Genomic DNA, 24,062 nt, shown 5'->3' on the forward strand with positions numbered 1-24,062 from the left:
AATGGCAGATGTGAGGTTTTAAATATTTCATTCTTCAGGCATGATGAAAATGAAAATATTTCATGGGGGGAAAAAAATTCATAAAGAGTCCCTAATCAGAACTCTGCAGAAAAAAAATCTCCATCTTATCTGATCATTTTTGTCTATAATTACAGTAAGTCCAAACATAATGATGTGCCAGACAGGTGATAAAAAAACACCAGTTTGGTAAGATTATTTCAACCTGTCAGCCTGATAATCAGACTGCATTGTCATTTCATTTCACTTAATTATTCATTTGAATCACTATTTGAATTTCTGAAAAAAAATAAATATCAGCGATGTGGACAATCAGAGGTGTGGAACCAGTCTATCAACCTGTTGCCAATACAGATCATCTTGCTTCAAGAATGTTCAACAATCGAGTCTCAATTTTCATGATACCAGCGCAGCGATTTATCAGTCTTGTTTCAAGATACTCATATTCTTGTTGAAACCAGTTGATTTGTATGGAAACAGGCCAAAACGCTGTTGTGACAATGACAGAGATTGTCACTTGTTTTAAAACTATGACTCAATAACAGACAAATGGCTTGTTAAGATTGGGGGTCTATTGTGCCGTAAGTTGTGGAAACAGTGGTTAAGTTCGGTTGAACTTGATGACAAACATGATTTGTGTTGTGTATTTGAAAGGTGTACAATATATTCTGACTTTGCTTGGGGCTCTGTTGAATAAACAGAAAGATTTTTAAGACTCTAGATTATCTAAGAAAATGAAAACTAATATCAATAATGTTTAGTTTCTTGCTATTATACCAATAGATGGGCCGATATATTGGCCGATATTTACTTATTACAGATATATCAGTTCCGGTTTATACAACCCTGTGTCCTTGAAATTTTGTTTACATCCCACTAAATTGTTTTTCCATTTCTGTTTGATGAGGAAGTCCTGTACATAGCAGCCCTTTGACACCAAAGTGCAGGGTTTGCATCCTGAGTCCTGCATGTGTGATGTAGGCTACAAAAGCACTTTTTTTAAATGAACAATGTTTCCTCATTATTTTAACAGAAAACATATACCAGGCATCATTACATTTTCATACAAAATGTATTTGCTGTTGAAAATCGGTAGTAGATAAATGTAAATTCAAGGAGGCTAGGTTGGCATATACAGTGCAGTATGTCGGCTGATAACTAACAAGACACTGTAGTCTTGAAATGACATTTCTGATTTATTTAGAGTTGTGTTGTCATTACATAGTTTGTCCACTTAAGTGCACTGGAGTTAAAATTTATAATAATGTTGCTCTGTAACTGATGAATGTGTAAATAGGCAACTGTTTGCTAACAAGTTTGTTTTATCATCTTATGTCAGTGTTGTCTTCACAACTTGTTACCGCTGCCCCTAAGTGGCCAAAAAAATCAGTTACTATAGGCTTAAAAAACAAATTCAAGGGATCCTTATAAAAGTGTTATTGTTACAGGACATTCAGCTCCCAAATATTGATATCAGTATCATCCTGAAAAGTCCAGTATTGGTGAGACTCTACTTGCAATCTTTTTTGTTTTTGTCATTTAAGTTTTAACAGCACTTTGTTAGTCCAGGTTTCCGTGCCTTCAGTCACTCTTTACACATTCTCTCAGTATCTAACTTCAAACTTCTGAGCCTCCCAGATATTATTGAGGTTTAGATTTTCAAACCTGAAAGCACAACTGCACTAAATTATTCTTCACTAGGCTATGCTACCCTCAGAATATTTCACATGCTTCTCAGAGAGATCTTGGGTCCTCAGTGGCTGTGTGGGAATGTGTAAGGATGTAATGGGATAGTGATGTGCTACTGGTGAATCACTCTCGGCACGTGTAGAAAGCTGTAGCTGCAAAGTGTTTCGCCTTCACATGCAAACCATCCATCTTGTGTAGGTAACCAGGGGGGATCACACACACACACAGAGTCCTTCTCCAGTATCCCACCCTGAATCCTTCAGCTTTGTTAATCTAATCGGAGGAAATGGTAGGCAGCTGCAAAGCATATTAAAAGTATATTTATCACCAAATGTAAATGCCACAACATGCAAATGCTGTTATCTTCCTTACTGTCCTCTTCCTCTGCATAGGCTGGAGCAGTTATGTCACATTTATTGCACAAACTCTGAGAAAAATACTTCCACTGTGTTTTCAGGAATGGCTCATCAGAAACACAATGGACGTTTTAAAAAAATCTGTTTGGAGAAATATAAGAGAGTATAATTGTCCAGGAACCACAGCTGTTAGTTGAAAGAGATTTTCCTCTTTCAGTCTGTTTTCTATACATTGGTAAAAATGGGCTGGATGTTCAGGTAAATGGGACAATAAAATGGAAAGCAAAATAAAATCAATCTAGTAGACAAAAAAATCTAATTTCCTTCAAAGTTAACAATCAGTTCACAACTTCTGTGATGAAAGTGTTTTAGTAATGTAATGATTTAGATTTACAGCAACTGGCTGTCTTAAAAGTATTACCACTACATCTGGTACTTCTACTCCCACTATTGATGTTATTACTAGTAAGACTTCTACTTTCCACCCATTTTTCCATTTTCTGCCACTTATCCAGGTAAGTTTGCTGTGGTAAAAGGGTAAAAGGGCATAAGCAAGGTAACCCAGACATCCCTCTCTCCAGCCACACCCTCCCAGCTCTTCCTGTGAGATCCTAATGTGACATTTATAATCCCTCAAGTGTGTTCTGGGTCTACCCCAGCTTTTCCTCTTGTCCCTCGGAATTACATCCATATCGGATGATGTGCCCCCATTACCTCCACAGGGAGACATCCTAATCAAATGCACAAACCTAATAAGGCATTAGACAACAAAGTCTACCAAATTAAATGATGAAATACGTTGTTTGGCATTGCTCACCAGAGCAGCACATATAAGCTTTTTCTTTTAATCTGATGCCCCTACCTGATGGACGACATCGTTTATCAGTGCCTTCAAAAACTGTCCACCATTGAAAAATTAAAACCATTTTCTGATTTGACAGAGCTATGGTTAATGTTAGATTTAGGCACAAAAATCACTTAGTTGGGGTTTAGGAGAGTTCATGGTTTGAGTTAAAAAACAAACATTGGCCGTCAGTAGGAAACGGGAGACAAACAGATCCCCCCCAACTCGCAACCATGTGTCAAAAATCTTTTAGATCTGTGAGTGTTTTGTTTGTTTTGATCCTTGCCACAACCATGCACTTGATACTTTGTTTAATATTTGGAGACGTGCACGCCGCTACTTTTTACTATGGCATTTTCTGAAAGAACTGATGCTGTCTTTTTTCTTGGGCTGACATGTCTTGACACACCCTCAATGGGTTCCTTTCAACCCAAAGAAGCAATTCGACCCTAGGCTCCTTCCCTCATTTTAGCCATTACATAATTCTGTTTGTCACTATAGAGCACATGACAATATGTGAGAGTTCAAATGCAAATTGACTGGTAAATCGAGAGGTTTGCCTTCAAATCCAGCTGTTGATCTCGCTGTTATATCACGTAGAGGTTCTGACTCTCATCCCAACCTCTTGACAATCACGGCAAACCCTTCTAGTGTACAATGGAGCCCCTGGAAGTCAGTTTACCTCATATTATGGCACTATGACTTACAGTATTCACAAATACTTTGACCCATCAGTCGCCAGCTATTATAGGTTTCTTATAAAACCCTTCATAGAGGCACTTTGCAAGACACTATTTTATGTAGCACTTCAGTTTTTCACCCCACGGCCTTAAAGGGAGAATTAAAGTTCTGGAGGGAGAGGGCTTATTGGTTTGGAAAAGAGGGCCAGTGTAATTCAAATCCAAACAATATGATATACTGGTGAGCAGAGGTGTGTTTGAGTTCATGGACAGCACAGTTTTGGGCATGCTGGAGCTTCCTGGCAGACTTTGCAGGGAGCTAGAGGAGAGAATTACACCAATCACTTTGTGCGTGTGTTATAAGAATAGATAGCAGTGTATAGTGCACAAGTCTGTGCTAGTTCTAACTGCAATAACAATAACGAAACAATATCACTCAGTACACTGAAATGTCTGACTGAAGATTAATCCTCTTTTCAGGGAGCAAAGTTAAATGCTCGAGGTGACAAAAATAATGCTTTATAACAGCATTATAACAGCAGAGTTGTAGACTTTAGATCTATATATGGGGCAGACGTCATTTGGACTCGACTGCTGTAAGACTGGAATTACATGAGACCTCAAAGAAAAATCAGTTAAGTTTCAAATTTAGACCTGGTAAAATCCCAGCCTGTGTCCCTCAGAATAACATCCATTTTGGATGACATTTGCCCATCACAATTTATATCCAATGCCAACCTTCAGTGCCCATGCAGGAAGCAGTGTGCCCTTTATGTAGTGAGGTGTAATGCAAGTGTGTGGAGGTTGGGATGGTGAGTGGGTGTATAATGAGTCTGACTTTCATACAGTAGACCAGGGTTCACCTCTCGTCACAGACCCACAACAAACTGTTTGTTTTATTCACTGTAACCACGATCTTTCCCCAACCTTAAAGGATAGGTTCACAATTTTTCAAGTTTGCCTTAAAGCAATAGTCAGGTGTCCATGTGAAAAAGGTTTTGCTCGCTGTAATCATTCCTCTTGTTCATACTGGCTATTAAAAAATCCCTTCGTAATGCATTTTTAGTGTAAGTGAGAGGGGACAAAATCCACAGTTCTTCCACTATGAAAAAATGTAAAGTTTATCTGAAGCTAATATGAGGCTTCACCGGTCTGAGTTAGTGACATCAGGTGGATATTTTCATATTTAAGCTGCAGGCTTTTTAGAATAAAATTCCCTCTTTTTGTTTCCCTGTTCAGCTGCAGTGGAAGGAGGATGGTAGTAACAAAAAGAGGGAAACTTGTACTAAAAGGTTGTAACTCTAACATTTTTTCACTAAACAAGGCCTGTGGATTTTGTCACCCATCACTTTCAACACTTTAGGAAAGGATATTTTAATGGTCAGTATGAACAGACAGAATGATTACAGCAAACTTAATATGTTTCAATGACTCTTGACACCTGACTACTGTTTTAATACAGACTTGAAAAATTGTGAACCTATCCTTTAACCAATTGTGTTTGTTCCCAAACCTTAACAAAACCCTAACCCTTTAGTTATGTAACCAAAACCATACCGTAACCATATTTCATTGCCATAACCATTACCTTTCCCTTACCTTAACCATAGTTGCCATGTGCAGTCATTGTAGAAACGAGAATTGGCGCTGGATGTAAAAATGCATTGTCACTGAATGTAAACTGGGGTTGTGCAAGATCATCCAATATCGACATTCTTCTATTCTATTCTAGAATTGTAAAATTCTGGAACAGTAAAATATAAATAAGACAGCAACAGGCAGGTCTTGTTTAGCTGCATACCTTGAATATTTCAGAACCTTGTCAAAATGCTGTGTCATATTAATGGTTAGAATTCAGCAAACTCGAAGATTTACAACAGACTTGCAATTTGCTTATAAAGCCTTCTGACTTCTGCCCTCAAAGAGTTGTGACTCGACTTTGCTTTGACTTCACTTGTCTCAACTGACTTGACATTTGACTTGGACGTAACCCAAAAGACAAAGTGCAAAATTAAACAAAAACTTGACTGTCAGGGAAAGGAGCAAAGCAAGCACAAGATGCAAGAACTAATCAGACCTCTTCTACATAGTCCTCCAGGATGAAGCCCTTTTTTTGTCATGCTAAGGACTGCTTGATTGTGTCCTTGTAGAGCAGAGTGCAAGCAGCTATTTATGTCTGGCACAGTGATCAATGGGAGAAGCAGTGCGATTGATGAGCAACACATAGATCCAAGATCTGGTATCAGATCAGCAGCAACCTTTTCCAGCCCCTCACCTTGACAGGAATAGGTAAAAGATGTATCCCCAATTAATGTCACACATAGAAGACAAAGATAGCTTGGGCTGGGTGAGCTGAAGAACGACAGAAAGAGTAAGAGATAAGGACCTCTTGGGCTGGAAAGGCTCCCATGTGAAACCAATCCAAGTGGCGAAAATGAACCTGAAATAAGTTCTTCTTTGTCTCACGTGTCTTGGAGTCTTATTTCCCTTGATGAAAAAACACTGGGCCGCTGTTGTAGGGAAGCATTAATGAAGTCTTACTTTTTAGCATATACACATATAGAGGAAAATTTGCATCATCCTACTATCTTTTTTAGGGTGTCTCATGCTTGGAAAGACCACCTGGGTAGTCAATTGAATCACGTAGGAACCCCCCTTAGATATGTGACTGCAGCAGCAGGTGGTGATTCTCCCTATTGACCTATTCCCAGGAGATAGCAGAAGGGATGGTCCTGTCTGCTCGTCAGTTGTGGTGAAGCTGTGGCCGGAAAACAATACCCCACATCTTCATTTGCTGTCACTACCAAGAGAGATGCACCTGTATCAGTACTAATAACGTTGTTTTCATTACGTTAGGGTCAAATGAAAGCACAATCCATTAGGTCACAACTATTGTTCTCTAGCTCTATCTTTTCTAATGAGGTTGTATTCAGTTGAGGCTTGCTGCCATTTCCTGTAGCTATTGTAATTTCATCTGAATTTGGGCCATATTGTATCACTCCGACATCAGACAAGTCTGTGGTCTCCTGGGATGACAACACAACCGCTGTTTGCAGTACAGAGCAGCACTGACATGGTCGTCTATTCCACCAACCTAATTGTCCGCAGGAATGGATGAAGATACACTGTCTCTCTACGTTGCTTGGGGAGGTTGTAAAGGTCAGACTGCAAAGAGTTGATCGAAGGGGCAGACAGTCATGTTTTTTATGACTGAACTCTTGTCACAGCTCCGTAACATGCAGACACAGTTGTACAGCTTTGGAAGTCAGATGCAGGGCAGGCAAGTATTCATCACTGGTACCACGGCGCTTTAGCTGAAGCATTGTATTTTAAGTCTGAAGATATTAAATGTGTTGTTTTCCTGCCTATAGCAGCTTCATGGGGAGCCGTGATGCAGGAAAAATGTATTTACGCTCAAGCTTTTTATTGTCATTAGTGAGCAAGTCATTAGCTACAATTTCTTGAAACCTGATGCTAGACAAATGGAGTAAGATAATGGTCTTGAGGAGAGGCAATGTATATTGTTTGACTCATGTAATGGGCAAGTGTTTGCAATAAGGACCACCACTCTCTACACCCTGATTTACAGTGTTTAATGATGTTATATTTTTCTGATTGTCTACATACCATGAAAATACCAAAATCAGCAGTAGCCTACTTTACTGTTTCCCTACATCTCTGTGACACTGCCCCAAGCCCACAGGTTCCTACTAAAGACGTAAAACTTTAAACTTTAAACTTTAACAGCTGATGAATTATGTAGTTAAAGTTGGAATTTGGTACATATTCATGGTGCCCACATGAATCCTAACTTTGGTGATCCCCTGACATTTCATCCAGCAGCCCCCACCAGGTCAAAGTTTTCACTCATGCAGTGAAAATCTCAAAATCTATCAAATGGATTGGTACAAATTTTGGGGGGGGCGTTTATGTTTCCCAAATGATGTATCCAAATGACTTTGGTGATTCTTGGATTTTTCCTCATGTGACATGACATTCACATCTGTGGTTTTGAGTGAAATGCACATTTGTTGGATGGATTGCCATGAAATTTGTCAAAGAAATTAATGTTCTCTTCAGGATGTATTGAACTGCTAACTTTTCACTGAGTGCCATCATCAAGTTAAATATGTAATTTGTCCTATACTTTGATTTATGACCAAATACCTGCAACACTCATGACATTCCCATCAGCTCAGCTGAACTTTGTGTTTAGTACTAATTAGCAAATGTTTGCATGCTTACATGCTAAACTAACACGGTGAATAAACTCGCTCAACATCTTAGCAATGTCATTGTGAGCTTGTTAGCATGCTGACATTAACATTTAGCTCAAAGCATTGCTGTGCCTAAGTAGGCTAACTTACTCATACAGTACCTGTCTGTTAAATATGAAGCTAGCCATGAGCCAATTAGCTTAGCTCATGAATTAACACATATCTCATTTGTTTTAATCCGTACAAAAACTAATGTGTAAAAATAATGAGTTGTTGTTTTCCAGGTTGACTGCCACTGGTTGCCTGGCAACTTTGCAGTGATAACAAGACTACAGGAAGGCACTGTGAAAGGCCAAGCAGACGAGTCCTGCACATAAACCCAAGTTGTCGTTTTTACACTTCAGTTTTGCACAGACAAAACAGAAAACATTCAGTAGGTTAATTAGTGAGCTTTAGAGGCGCAAGTAAGTGAATTTTGTTACCTTTGGGCTGGGCAATCTCTGTTCCTAGTCTTTATGCTAAGCTAAGCTAACTGTCTGCTAGCTGTAGTCTATATTTAACTGGCAGATATGAGTCCTCTCTCTCTCACTCTCAGCAAGAATGCCAACAAGTATTTCCCAAAATAATGAACCATTACTGTTGGATGGACTTTTCATGGGATTTTTCAACAATAAGAAAAGAACAGTATATGGCCAGCCTTAAACTTAAAGAACTGCTGCTTACTGCTTCCAGCTCTTTGAATTTTAACCAAACAGAACAATAGCAAATCACTCATTGAGTCTATTCACGTCTTAAGATAGCACTTTAATGTCTGAAAAAACATTATTTGAAGACGACTGCTCATAATAAAGACAGATTAATTCAGAGTCCTTGTATAGTTGAATGAGATGAGTATGTTTTTGTTAGGGACAGGAAGTTAAGACGGGGAAGACAAACAAAGGTGGGACAGATGGGATTTCATCACATGTGAGTCAACTGAATTACTAAATCACTTTACTTAGACCCTTTGTTGCTGCTGAAAAACCATTGAGAAGCACAGAAAGTAATCTGATTTCAGTAAAAAGGCCACTAAAGAAAACACAATGGCATGGTGATTGTGGTGTAGGTGGCTTCCTTTTTGTCCGTATCATGTGTTCATACGGTTTACTACTGCAGCAGCACACAGTTTTCTACAGCTTTTTACAAATAACCCTCACACACATGCGCATACACTGTTTCATAAGATTGATGCTATGAACAAAGTAGGATTTATTTTCTTTTTGTTCGCAATGCAGATTCTAAATAACACAGGAATCAATTTGTTGGCGCAAACTGATGCTCAAAATGAATTATGTCTGTGGTTTCTTGTTTGCTTGTGGCTGACCTATTCCCCTGTCTATGCGTGATGCAGTTATTCCCATGTGGAAAAAGTTCAAATGTCATGTTAAAAATAAATCCTGATTCTGTCAAAAAAGACCTCCTTTAGTATTCCTACACTGTTTTGCCTCCTTCATCATTTTTTCTTCCTACTTCCAAACTTTGGGATCTCAATTTATGTTGTTTAAATCAGTCAGTTTGATGCACTGAGGTGAATAAGGACTTCAGCTGTATACTTAAGGACACACAGGGCAGGACAGTTGATCCCCTGCAGTTTATGTGACTTAACTTTCACAGATAATAGCTTTGTGATCAGGTCCAGTGCTCAAAGAGCAGAGACTTCCAGTCTTTCTTCAAGGCCACGCTCCGCACACGCCCACTGAGATTGATTCTCACTCTGCTGTCAAAACTCTGATAGACTTTTGTTAAGAGCTATCGGAGTGCAGAGTTAAGATGATAGTTTTTAAGAACCCACTAGGTCTGTTTCACTGTAATTGGTTTCTCAGAATGAGTGAAATGGAAAAATCACTCAAATAGAAATTGAACCTGCAATTATCTTGATACTTGACTCACTTACAGTCACTTTAAGAGTAAGTTGGGCTTAATTACATGACCATTTTACAATATGTGTATTGAAACATTGATATCTTAACCAGTCGTGCTCCTGACATACAATACACACAGTATCATCTCTTGTTTTCTGGATTAACAGAGACGAAAGGTCTAGATTTCATGCTGTTGTGTGACCAGTATCATGCCCCCCTGCTCCATCTTCTGCCTCCCCAACCTCCTGTCTGTGTTCCCTGTCAGATGCCCCTGTCACTGTCCTGCTGCCAGACGCCTGCCTACTGCCACACTGATGGAGCTGAGACACAGCGAGGCTGACAATCAGGGTGACTCACCAGCCCCAAATGGGAGCTTTAAAGACACCCTTAACCTCTAAAAGTACAGTATGTACACGACAACATCTCCCTTTATTTTATTACCAAAAATAGGAAAAATACCAAATTTAGAGACTAATGCTGCAGAAAGTTTGTCTTTTATACTCCTACTGATGTGGTTATTTGGTGGTTATTTTATTTTAATTACATACACTTCAGATAAACAAAATAAGAAGAACAGAAATATAACAAAAAAGCCATATATTAACACCCAAAACAAACAAACTCAACCTAATTGTCTTGATATCTTGTTATCTCACTTGATATCCATAAAATAAAACATTTGTTTTCAAATTGTTTAGTTTATTCTTTTCTATAGCTATTATCTTTTCGTTATTCAAATCATTTCCCTTTTCCACTGTTAGTGTTGGAGGGCATGTAGAATTCCAAATCTTAAGTATAAGTTTCTTAAATAGAAAATATGAAAAAAAAAATTCAAGTTCTCCTGTGTCCCATAATATATACTGAAATATGCAAACTGAAGGATTAAGTTTCACGCCCAATATTTCAGATAATCAGTGTTAAAGGTCAGTCCAGTCTTCTGAATTTTACAACAATGCCAGACAGCATGGATCAGTGAATCCATAATTCCACTTTTTAGTCAGTTCCCTGATATAATGTGATATCTATGAATTTTATCTCTGGTAGAATATTTTCTCTACATTATCTTATATTGTAATAACCAAGTTTTGTTAAATTCCAACTTTCACATTTTGATTCCAGTTATTTATTCTAGAGTTTAACGATGTCTATATAAAGCAAGACTTTACCAGTTCAACCTACAATGACTGATTTTTTGGCCACCTTTTAATTTGATATGGCAAACTTATTAGCAAACAGTTGCCCTTTTACACATCCAACAGATGTATCAAAAACAGAGCAACATTAACATTAACTTGGAGTTTCTAGTTTACTAATAAATGAGTTCAATATTAACTCTCCTTTTAGCCCAGTTTTTGGTCTCCACCAACTCCTGAAGGAAATATTTGGCTCTTTAGCTGCTAAATGCTCCACTAATATGTCCATAAGGCAGTCATTAACTTTGTCTTTTTTTCACTAAAAAAGCTCCCTGCTACGTCTGGAAACAACAGCAGTCAGACTGAACCAAATAATAAAGTTACAGGCCGAAAAAGCCTCAAAAATGAGTTAAAGGAGTCTATAAGGGGAACTACAGACACGGGTGAAAATTCTGTCTGGGTTTGTCACTGTACGAGCAGCCACTTTTGCATACAATTACTCATGTGATCCATTGTCAATATAAAAATATTCATTATAGCTGCTTTAAGTCAATTTCTGAGTCATAAAAAAGTCATTCAGTTTGTTCTATTTTTTTATTGTCCGAATGAATGTAAATCAAAAGTTTGCATTACCCTTCTGAGTAACATACAGTATACTTGAAACATGTAGTGTGTTTTCATGGCCGCAGGGGAGCGTGTCAGGGACATCTGAGGTCGGCTTGATCAAACATACACAGGCAGGTCTGTCCACAGATCTCACAGCAGGCGCAGGTGTAACTGAGTGTTTTTATATGAGTACACGCGCACGTGTACAGCTGCCCTCAGCACAGATATGGCTCTAGATTCTTGTCATGAGAAACATAGGCTGAATAAAGAGATTTTGATTGTGTTGTATGCTGAAATATTTCAATATAGATTCCCATAATAGATATTTGAAAGTGTTGATGCAAAGCAAACTTTTGAATCCACAGACCTGCTAGTCAGACGAATACTGCAGCCAGCAGAGGTTAAGCCTGTTTCATGCAATAAATTATCATCAATTGGAGATATTTAATCCTCTTGATGGTTTCAAGGATTAGTTTGATTCATTTTACATGTTTGTAAATAAAAATCCCAAGAATTTACATCAAATTAAAAGAATATATGATTGTGAATTCTTATATAGTGTGTATTTATGTATTTGTGCACATGTAGTGTGTGTGTTGCTGCTCTTCTGTATGTGTATATGTACACCAGTGATCTCTGATCTTCACTGTGGATGGAAATGTGCCTTTAATTAACTTTCTACCCTTTTGGTTTTATACAGGCTATGGGAGCAACTTGCATTTTGAAGCAGATGTAACATACTTTACACTCACACACAGCAATTAAGGGTCTTCACTGTTGGTGTTAATGTAAGATAGATTTACATGTAACTAATAATTAGCAAGGTTTCCTGACAGCAACTGCCACCCACGTATTGCTTTACATTAACTACAGAGAGAAAGAGAAAGGCCAAGCAGGATCTCGTATTGTTTGGAGGCAACAGTATGACATCTGCAGGAGAGAATTAAAGAGATAAAGATAGCAAGGGCTTGTTGTTCTCTCTCCCTCTCTCTCTCTCTCTCTCTCTGTGTTTGTGTGTGTGTGTGTGTGTGTGATGACCACAGTGCTGTGGGCTGTAATAGAGAAGAGAGAGCATTAGGCACACTCAACAGTGAGGCAGCAGGAACTTGCAGCAGAACTCCACAGAGCCCTCTCCATCTGTAATCAGCAGAGTGAGAGGGGAGTCACACCTTCTTTTTCCTCCACACAAACAATTGCTGATTCTCTCCAGCCTGCTTCCTTCTTTATCACCGCTTTCCTTTCCTTTTTTTTCTCCTTTCACTTTATATTTTAATTTATTCATAACTTGTTATTCATATATAGTTTGGTACCCTTCTGTGATATTGTTGTTTGGAACAACATACTGCATTCAAGACCTTTTTATATAGCACAATGCATCACAATGCTGTGCTTTACATTAAAATACATACAACAACAGAATATATGAAAAAGCAGCAATAACTATCAGGAATGTGCAAGTAAATTCTTTATCGTAAGGCCAATTTAGGCAGAAAAACACTTTGTCAAAGAAATAAACACCTGTTAGCTAATTACAAACTGTCGCCTCTCCAGATGCACACACCTGCCTGCCACCTCATTCAAAAGTGACTCATGTGAGCAGTATCTCACTCCAACACGACGCCTCCCAAACTGTATACTTCACATTTAACAAAAAGCCTGCCACTTTAAACTCCTCTCTGTGCTTCCCATCCCACCTCTTCTTCTCATAACTGATCCCCGCTTGCTGAGTCTTATATAACTAGAAATGGCCCTCAGTAATATTACCTGCTGTCTGTCCTCCTCTTCTCCCCCCATCTCTCTGCCCGTCTGCTGGTCTCAGCAGGGTTTTCTGTATTAGAGGATTCATCTCTGTGCCGATGGTCGTCCCCCAGCGCCCTTAAGGAGCCAATTCATGAATAAATGAATAGAACTGGCAAATGATAACAAGATTGCTCATTTCATTGCACTGCATTTCGTGAGTGTGTGTGTGTGTGTGTGTGTGTGTGTGTGTGTGTGCGTGTGTGTGTGTGTGAGGGAGAGAGAAAGAGAGACTCCAATTTACTGACTCCAATTACCTGAACTCCACTTAACTACAACTACCTTCAAATTATGTTATCACAATTTCATGTCAAAGGAACATCTCAAACCTGCACTTTAATCAACTGATCAAACTGCTGATTTTCAAATAAGATGAGATGTGTAAATCCATATGTAATTATTTATTTGTGAGAATATTCTTTCCACTCTAACCGAATCTTATAAGCACTGCCAACAAATTGTTTGTGTCCCAGTGGCATACTACCCTTAATCTAGACCAGCTACCCCGGTCTCTAAAGGCAAACTAGGTGAATTTTTTAGTTTTGTTTATCTTTTACTAATCACTGCCCACTGTCTTTGGAGGACAATTGTTTTTGCGTTTATTACCCACGCAAAGCTGAGAGAGAGTTGCATGGCCAGTGTCTTAAAACCTAAGGCCACAAGGACACCTTACAACAACTTTATTTTATTACCCTTTGTAGTTTTCACTAATGCCTCATGGATGCATAAAATTAATATTAATTAATTAATGTTAATTAATGTAAAATTAAACAAGACTAAGAGGCTACGGCCACACAGCAGCACTGTGAAGCTCTACTTGGTTCTTTGAGCTAAATGCTAACATCATCATGCTAATATGCTGACACTGACAATGCTAACATGCTAAGATTAAGTAGGTATGATGTTTACTAGGTTCACTCACCAGTTCATTCAGGTATGATTGTCTGTACAATTTTTCATGGCAATCCATCCAAAAATACCTTAAAATGACCAGTTGTGTGCCAGTAAGGACTTTTATCTGTACTAGGAGAGGAAGATGGCTGAGGAAAGGCACCTAGAAGAGGAAACAGCTCTTCAATTCAATATCCATCCATCCAGCCATCAATCCACCTTTCAAAGATGTGGCCAAGCTAAGACAGGAGGAGAGGTGAGGCCTTAGGCAGAGAGCCAACTCCACACTGTGGTGATGGATGTATTCAGACTGATGTTCCCTAAAGTCCTCGACAAGATTCACAAAGTACACTAAGACTGCTAACTATGAGCAAAGTTCTGCATTTTCAGTTTCATGGGTGAATATACATTTTGAATGTAGTTTTAGTTAACGTAGTTATGTGCTCCTCTGGATTTGTTTATGTTGCCTGTTAGACATGTTGTCCACTTCTGGCAAACTCTCCTCTTTTATATGAATCCTAGGATTACAAGAGCAAACACATAACCATCTGCATTAGACATCTTAGCCAGGACTGTCAATGTTACTTCTGTGTAGGCAGATATTACAGAGACACTATGACTTTGTATAAAAAAAAAAGGCCTTTTGGCGGTTCTGGAAATGTGTCTCAAGCAACTTTACAACTGTGAACTGTGTACTGTTGGAAGGTGATATAGATCTGAATGCCATTAAACATACAAACACACGCACTACTTCAGACACAACACACACATGTAAACACACAATTGCTGATTGGTGGAGCGGGCTATTTTCTTCCCCTTTAATTGACCGGGTAATAAGCTGGGCTGTCGTCATTGGGAAGGTCAGAGCTGTCACATGCTAGCAGTGGTTTGTGTGTGAACAGACACATATAGGACTGCATGGATTTTTTGTGTGATGTCTCTGAATCGCTGAGATTGATTAAGACTTTGCATATAAAGACCTGCATTTCAGAATGAGCAATATTCTTAGAGAAGATCACTTCCCGTTAAGCTTCTTCCATTGAGACTGAGAGTGAATTAACACAAGCTATCTCATGCGGCAAGCCAGTGCAGATGTGGCCAGTAGGCCTACAGTCAACGGTGAACTAGTGTATGCTGTACTACAATACAGGTTTTTTAATTCAAGCACAGTAGAAATATTTCTTTAGACAGAGTAATTCAGATTTTTACTTTATTATTTTCTAGGTAAGAAATGATTAGTAACCGCGGATCACCTGTTTTTACACATAGACTGGTTGTTCTCTTAGCTAGCTAGCTAATAATATTAACTTACTAATTAGCTTACAAAACACAAACGTAACTTACTGAAAAAACTGCAAAGCTCCCTCAGATCCCTCAGAATATCAGTTAGTACCGCTTACTGCGGAACAACTTCTTTGGTCACTTTGAAACTGAAATTTATAGCTACCATCCCCTCGACATACCTACGTTACTTACCTACGTAACCTACGTAATACTTTATTCAGAGCAACTGTAATTCAGACTCACACACACTCTTTTTATAGCATCAAATAACTAAAACAAACTTATCAGAAAAATGAACATTTGAATATACAGTACATCAATGTGATAATAACAACTTAATATGAAAGAAACCATCTTTGGGAAAAAATGTTTTGATGTGTCATGTCGTCCATCTTTATATACAATCTGTATAAGTCACATAATACCATAATAATCTCTGTTTAAACATGTATGAATTTCACATTTCTTAATGCTTTATCTGCAGACAACTTTGTATCATATTGTCGGTTCATTTACTCAGCTTGAAATAGTAGTAGTAGTAGAAGTACTAGTAGTTGTGGTAATCATCATGGTGAGTATCAGAAGATGCTAAAATACTGTCCCAGATGGCAAAATTGCTGTGGCCCAGATCAGGCCCACACTTTCGGCACTTTCATCCAGCCCACATACGGCGTGGAATGATGGCACTTGGGTGGTCCACTCCTGTTTCCCAGATCTGGACCACAAGCAAGCCGTATGTCAACCAAGAACAAACCAGATAAACCAGAACTGGCCCACATCCAGAATACACATACCTGACAGCACCGCATCTTTACCAAAAAAGGCCCACATTTGATTTGGGCCATATTTGCTATTTTACATGTGGGCCATTTCAGGCTCACATCCATTTTGTCCAGGCCAGAAGAAGGCCAGCAGTATCAATTCACTGTATGAAGTGGCCCACTTCTGTATGCTATCTGGGGTTGGTATATCCACAGAAAGGCCTTCTCCTTCAACTGACTGTGAATGTGGCTTTTAATTGCTCTCACTATTATGTCCTGGAAGGACTTGCAAGACTTCTGCCGAGAACTTTAATAAGCCAGAACCCAAAGTGGCATGTCCTATTAGCGCCACATAAGGAGAAAGAGGAATCACAGTGTGTCATTGGCAGAGACTTCTATTAGGTAACTCAGCCTGTCACCTGGGAAATCACTGAAAACTGTAAAGGGGACGTAGAAAAGATATTATCCTCCTTCTTGCTCATTTCCGCAGTGTTTGACTGATACATTTACATTTTATCAGTGGATTATTTAAATCAGCTTAATGACTAACAAGTTCACGCTAGCTTGACTTTACTTACTGAAAATGCTCGCCTGCTGGCAGGTTTTTGGGACATAAAAACAGAACAATGAAAAATTGGAAAGCTGAAATTAAGATGTAAAAGAGGATGGCGGTTTGTTTTTCTAGGACGTTGAACCGTTTTTACAGGAATAGGCTAACATTTTGGGAAATAAGCTTATTCACTTTCTTGACAAGATTTAGATGAGAAGATTGATGCCACTGTTAGTTGTCCATTAAGTTAAATATGAAGCTAGCATATTAGCTTATCTTAACATAAAGACTGGAAATGGGGAAACAGCTAGCCTGGTTCAAAGGCAACAAATCTGCCTGCTCTTGCACTTGGTTTTTGTATGGCTTAAACAAACGAGATACAACGTGTTTATTCATGAGCTTTAGAAATGTTTGTAGGTTTAACAACTTTTAGACAGAGCCAGGCTAGCTGTTTCCCCCAGTTTCCACTCTTTATGCTAAGCTAAGATAATCAGCAACTGGCTATGGCTTCTGCAAAGAGAATCTCAGTTTCTTGTTTTAGCTATTATCAGCTATTATTATTTTTATTCATTATTATTAAGCCATGCTGGCATTCATATGTTCTAGTATATATGGCTAAATGTGTGTTCATAGGTGATCTGGTTGGAAATCTGTGCTCTATTACATCTTTGCTTCACATCACGCATTCAATAAAATCAGGTTATTCAAACAGGTATATCACATAGTTTAGAGAGAGGTGATATATCACAGAGAATTGAAAAATATGTGTTAAACTCAGTTTTACTGCAAAATTCTACCAATATAGATCCAGGCTGTAGATCCAGGCTATCACTATTTAAGTACTCGATCTTTTCAGCAGACTTTCAGATTACGCACATTTACTGCAGAAATCTAATGAAAACTTCAGTTTTGCGTCTGTCCCCCCATGCTACATTTTAATGTATAATCCCAGTGTGATCTGTGTTTTGATATGTGGTAATGAGGAACGCACACTGTGTTTGCTGTCAGATTAAACCATCAGGTGAAGTTTCAGCTTCAGCTGTCACTACCAACCCTCACTTTATTAAAAATAGAAGTTAAATCACCAACTGTGGTGTTCATCCATCGTCTATATTCATCTTTCTTTTTCTCTTTCTGCCTGCAACCCATCATCCCATCTTTCTTAGTTGAATACATTTTGTAACCAAGGAGTCAGATTACAAATAGTTCTAATCTAATATATACATTTATCTGCCTGTTGATTTTTTTCTGTCCATTTCTTTAGTTCTCTCCATTGATCAATTAATTGATACTAGTTGAATTTAGCTCTTCAATCCGATGTAGTGAGTGCACCGTGGTAACAAATAGGATTTGACTCAGCTTGGAATTGTCCATTTGCATTGACACAGAAGTTCATTATATTGGTTTTATGCCATATGGATTACTTCTGTTCTTCTACATTCTTTCTCATTAATTTATCTCAGATCAATAAGTCACACTGCCACTCATTGTAACCCACACCAGTAACTTAAGTACTTGCTTTGCACTTAGGGGTTAAAGCCAGAAATTATCAATGAATATGTTTTTGTCATACGAAAAGAACAAATGAACATGTGCTGCCATTCAGAGATAAAACTCTCTAATCTCCACCTCAGGGTCAATCTCTTAACATCGGGGGACTATAGGAGTCTTATTAATGGAACTCCCTCTTGTCTAACCTGAAGTATTATATAACTCATAGCATGACTCACACTGTATCTTCAAGTATTTGTATCACAGCCCACCACTATTCCCTGATGACAAGGACGCCCATAAGAGCCCGTGGCTGTACACCAGGTTCAAAGGAAAGCAATTAGGCCTCATCTTCACAATATTTTTCAAAATATCTCACCAGTCTTCTCTTTTATTCTATGACTATCAATGACTTTACATCTACCCAGAGAATTTTTGGTGTCTTGTCAGAAACCTGGAATTGAAATTCACCATTTAGAAAATCTCCTGATGTCTCAGATGCCTGTCTAAAGCACTGCCCAGATAATTAATTTCATATCATTGAAATTTAAAGTTTTGTGTTGAATACTTACTTACTTTTCTCCAAAGCTCAAGCACAGTCAGAAAGTTCCACAAGTGCAGACATACTCATTGCAATCTATCCAATAATGTTGGAGACATGTCACTCAAAACCACAAATGTCAACTTCATTGAGGCACTATAGGAAAAATCAGGGGATCGCCAAAGTCATTGGAATTCATACTCTGTACCAAATTTTGTGGCAATCCATCCAATAGTTGTTGATATTTTTCAATCAGGTCCAAAGTGGTGGACTAACTGACAGACAGAGAGACATTACCATCCATACAGCCACAGCGTGAACGTGACAAATGAACATGCCAACGAAAATTACTTTGAAACAATTCACTTCAGAGTGATGAACCCAAGGTGTCCCGGGCAAAACTAGTAGCTGTTAAAATGTGACTGAAAGTCAGTCTGAATAGTTCTCTAATATCCACAGTGACAGGTCTTTCTGGAGGCAAATTTGGCTATAACCAAGCCCCAGCATTTAATGTTTGGTGAAATGGGTCTGGCAGTGGCCATTATAGCCTGCTGTAGTTGGACGTGATGGTATCTAACGGAAATATTTGGAAGGTCTTCTCCAGCTTTAGCGTTAGCTGCAACAGCTGTTGGCACTGCTGGCTAGCCCTGCCCTCTGAATGCTAATCCAAAACTAGAAATGGCAGTTAGCCCTATTAGCATGCTGATCACCGTGGAGATGCAGAAACACTGAGGAGGAGGCAGAGGGTTCCTGACCTTATCAAAGACTGAGTGACAGTGGACATGTTCAGAATATAAAGTGTGTTTGTGTTTATTTTTTTTACAAAAAGTGAAAATTGTGCTCAGAAATGCAGATTTTTTTTGCATTTAACAGTACCTGGTTTCCAGGTGCCTATAGACAGGTGCTAACAATGGATGCACTTACAGGATACGGCTTGTGTTTGCCCCCTGAGGCAAATTTGTCATTCGTGATATTGGGCTATACAAGTAAAAATGGACTATTCTAACTTTTTATTATTATCAACAAATCCCATGAAAACCAAACCCATTTTTTTCTCCTACAAACAAGTAGTGTTAGAACTCCATTGTCATCCTAGAACTGTCAAAAACATTAAAAAGTCACACTGTTGCATTTTGGTGACATATTTTTTGCATTACTATGAACATAGCCACTCTACACTTGACTTTACTTGAGTTTATTTGTATAGCACCTTTCAACAACAACACAATTCAAAGTGCTTTACATAGAACATAAATAAGACAAAATGTAAAAGAAACACAGGACACTATAAAAAAGACACTTATAAAAGTTACATATAAAAGAAAAAAAGGGTGAAAATGCAGTTGCAAAGTCGTTTCAGAGTAAACTACACTGACCATGTTCATTTTAATGAAGAAATATGGCACCCAAAGCAACAGTATAGCTCTTTAATGTGTATATGGATGACACCAGAGTGGTATGGGGACATAAGCAATATCAAGCTGTGTGATTTATTGCCAGTTGTGATCTCTTCAGGCGGATTGTTTTTAAAAATAAAAAGGATAAATAACACCAGCTTTATACTTTAAGCTGCCCCCTGATACCACAGCCTCCCATGTACATGTATATGCTTAAAACTGACTCTGTTTATAGGATATGGAGAACCTGTCATTCACAGAATAGAGCTTATTAAGTTTCACAGTGAAAGGAGACGCATCTAAATCTGGATGAACAATTAGTGTTCTGGCAGGATTATTCTACAAAACATGAAGCTTGAAAAACTCACTTTCTCTGAAGCTTAGTTTGACATAAAAAAAAAAAAGCTGGAGGCACACAAGACTTATAAAGAAACACACGAGCATCCTCCTCAGACTTTTCACTATTGATGCACATCAGACACAGAAGTTTGGACATCAAGAGGAGAACAATTTATAACACGTGAGAAGGAGTGAGTATAATGATGCTGAGAGGTCAAGCAGGGGAACACAGACAAAGTTGGAGCCATATCTCCCTTAGGGCGACATCTGTATGATAGAGGAAGAAGATGCGGTCCCTCAGTCCCCAGGCTTTCCCATGCCGGCCCCCCAGCTGTGCCCTCACCAGGCTGGGGATCGATCCCTGCCTGCCCGCCTCCACTCCCATGCTCCGGACTCTTCATTAGGCCCGGCCCGCTAGTGTAGATGCTCTAATTGGCGAGGGCCACTGAGAGCCAGCATCCTCGTCTGCCGCACTCTCAGAGAAAGGGTCACCAGGCATCAGCCGCTCACACTAATCTTTCCCATTATCCTCTGCTCTACTGTGGGAGCAAGAAAAACAGCCTGCCTGCGGTTTGTGTGCGTTGTGTATGTTATATTTAAGCATGTTTCTGTTTGTGTGTGACTGTGTGTGAGCTTTATTTGAGTCCTTTGGCTAATAGGAGCACAGGATCATGTGAAAAACAGAACATCATAATGTACGACACTTGTTGACAGCTTACTCACTGAGAACATGGTTGTGAGAAAATACTCGAGCTATTTTTTTCTGTTCTGTGGGATGTTTTTCATGTGAACTTGCTTTGCTGCTTAGCACCACACTTCCTGTTGTGTGAACAACAAGTCTGACACGGTCATTAAGAGCTTTTAAAGCAGGGTGGCATACAAATACTACACATTCGATATATATATCCGCTATATCTGTCTCCCAATTGAACTTTCAATGGTGAAAGTAGACTCATTCATTTTCATTCAGTTCCTCTGGTGACTCATACTTCTCAGAGGTCTAATTTCATTCCTTAATCATTATGATTGAACATATTAATTTAGAAATTAAACCCATTTATACTGTGGCAATAATAATTTGCAGGGCCAGTTACAATCTTTGACGGCCTAATGAGAAATTATATTAAACTATTTTTACTTGCTCTGTCCAACAGTAGCAGGGCACAAAGGTCAGAGAGGGTCCAGACAGCACTCAAAGGAAGCAACGGGAGAGAGGGAGGGGGTATAAACAGTGTAAACAGTGTAAACAGTGACTAAAGTCGTTAACCTAACCTTTTTCATGTCTTGCAGATTTGGATTATCCATGACTGAGTCATTTAATTCCTCTTGGTCATATCGGATAGCCATACGATCTCAAAAAGCTGCAAATGCATCCAAAAAAACATTTATGACAGATTGAAATCCAAGAATTCTAAGCAGATGTTGAAAAGGTTTAAATGCATCTGTCTCTCCAAGACACATACATTATCTTAACTCCTCTGAAGTGTAACCAAACGTCCATTTAATCAGCAGTAAAGCCAGAAGATCTCAATATATCCTCCACTATGATCAGCACACATTTGGCTCTTCCACTAAAACTGTATCCTTTGTCATTATAATGTTTGTTTTTTATGACTAAATGCTAAGTCACTCAGGTCAAAGACAGAGCTGTGCAGATGGCAGTTAGTTTCTTTCAATATAATACAGCTAGCATGGTCATGTTTCTCAAAGCCAGGATGAGTTTCTGTAACATGATTGTTTACATAGGCAAACACATAGATGAGATATTTGAAAACACCATCATAATTGTGATATGAATGTACAAAAGTGTAAAAATTGTTATTGTAACAAAAGACATTCTCTTTAAAGTTAGATGGTACTGTATACACAGGCAACATGTTGTGGAAAAAGTCCTGATTTACCATTTGACACTTAACAGCCAAGATGATGATGATAATGATGATAATGATGATAAACCTTCTCTGCCTTTCACAACTGCATCTGTTCTGTGTGTTTCTATAATGACCTGTATAAGAACCTCACAGATCCTCATGAAGGAAGTGAAGCATGAGTGTGTGAAATTTTTAGATAAATAAATTATTGCTCCGGACACAGTTTAATTTAAAGTGGAAGTACAGCTCATTTGTTAGTGAAATATGCTTCCTACACCAAAGACTAGAGTATAACTATACTGATATTTTTGTCATATAAGTAAATGTTGTCCTATTTTTTAAAGGTTATTTTCGGCTTCATTTAACAGTCAGTACAGAGAGAGAAAGGAAACACAGGGAGAGAGATGGATGACAGATACCACCAGGGCGCCCCAAATTTTGTCCTTTAGTTGGCAGATAACTGAACCCAAACATATTAATTGGCCATGGCCATGAATACTTAATCATATACAATAGATGTAAATATATATTATGATAATATAAGCACAAAGAACTAGCTTCATTCTTTTTTTTTGGGGGGGGGGGGGGGGGCATCTCATTAAGTGACTCATACACACACCTTTTCTAAATCTTTCTATTTATCATATATATGTAAACTTTATAAAATCTATAGATGACCATAAGAATAAAAGCCATGAAATGCAGAGCAGAGTCAGTATAGTTGATACATTGTTAAAAAGAAGTAGAATGAGTAATGGGTAAGAAATATATTTCCTCCTTCAGTGTGTCATCAATTTTACCTACAAAATGAATTAGTGAATAAAATCAAAACTCTACTTCTTCCCTTTTGTTCTCACTGAGTTTGAACCAATCAGTCACCAATCAGCAACAGGAATCCCGCAATGTGTTTAATCACACCAATAACACTGCAGCCAAGTCCAGTTGTTTAGCAACAGGTACAAAGAAATGTATGAACTTCTGGTACTGTGATGTGGGATTAAAATGGCTTATTAGATGTAGAGAATCCTTGACAACGATTTGTGGGAACAATGTATAAATTATTACAATGAAAAAACAAAACAAAAAAAATATGGAAAGAGTTCAAGTCAGAAGTAATATTTGTATCTCCATTCAGCTAAAAGTTCTTTTATATTTTAGGAACAAATGATAAATCTTGACAAATACCATCTCAGATATTAAAGCACTCTAAAAACAAAAGTAACTTTAAAACAGGAACATAAAACCACCACAGAGACAGAATAGTGGTGTATGGAAAACGTCTAGTAACCTACATGCAATCACATACAGTATAGCTCTCTGACTCTCACATTCAGCTGCCACACAGTATATACGTACAAGTCAGACAGGTGTAAAATCACCTGCATCCATTCACAAGTCAGGACTATACAGTTTGATTACAGAGCACTCGGTGAAGTTTAAATTTTGTCTGAAAGAGCTGCACAGCCAGGAAATGTAGTGTCAATACACGTAACTGCTCTCAACAGCGTGTCTTTGTCAATGTTGCCATCTAGTGGATAAAGATTAGTACAACAACAAATACCATCACACAGCAATATACGCAATTAATAGATGTGTTCCTTCAGAAATTAACATTGTCTCATGTCTCCAACAACAGGAAAGATCTGTTGGATCACATTAATCTAGATGAATGGAACATGCAGGTGTACTTAATGCA

The 24,062-nt window shown here is 38.4% G+C and overlaps 1 long non-coding RNA gene across 3 annotated transcripts in view; it reads left to right on the forward strand.

The window, feature by feature from the left end:
* Positions 1 to 22,412, forward strand: part of LOC122982099 — a 33,123-nt gene extending 10,711 nt beyond the window's left edge. Inside the window, exons 3-5 of one of the 3 annotated variants that reach the window (XR_006403394.1) lie at positions 9,971 to 10,110; positions 14,269 to 14,388; positions 21,786 to 22,412. This is a non-coding gene — a long non-coding RNA (uncharacterized LOC122982099). Of the gene's footprint in view, positions 1 to 8,088; positions 8,771 to 9,970; positions 10,396 to 14,268; positions 14,389 to 21,785 lie in introns of those variants that run through there. The other 2 variants (XR_006403395.1, XR_006403393.1) reach the window with 2 other exon arrangements.
* Positions 22,413 to 24,062: the final 1,650 nt, after the last annotated feature.

This window comes from Thunnus albacares, chromosome 5, assembly GCF_914725855.1.
Source record: "Thunnus albacares chromosome 5, fThuAlb1.1, whole genome shotgun sequence".
Lineage (NCBI taxonomy): Eukaryota > Metazoa > Chordata > Actinopteri > Scombriformes > Scombridae > Thunnus > Thunnus albacares.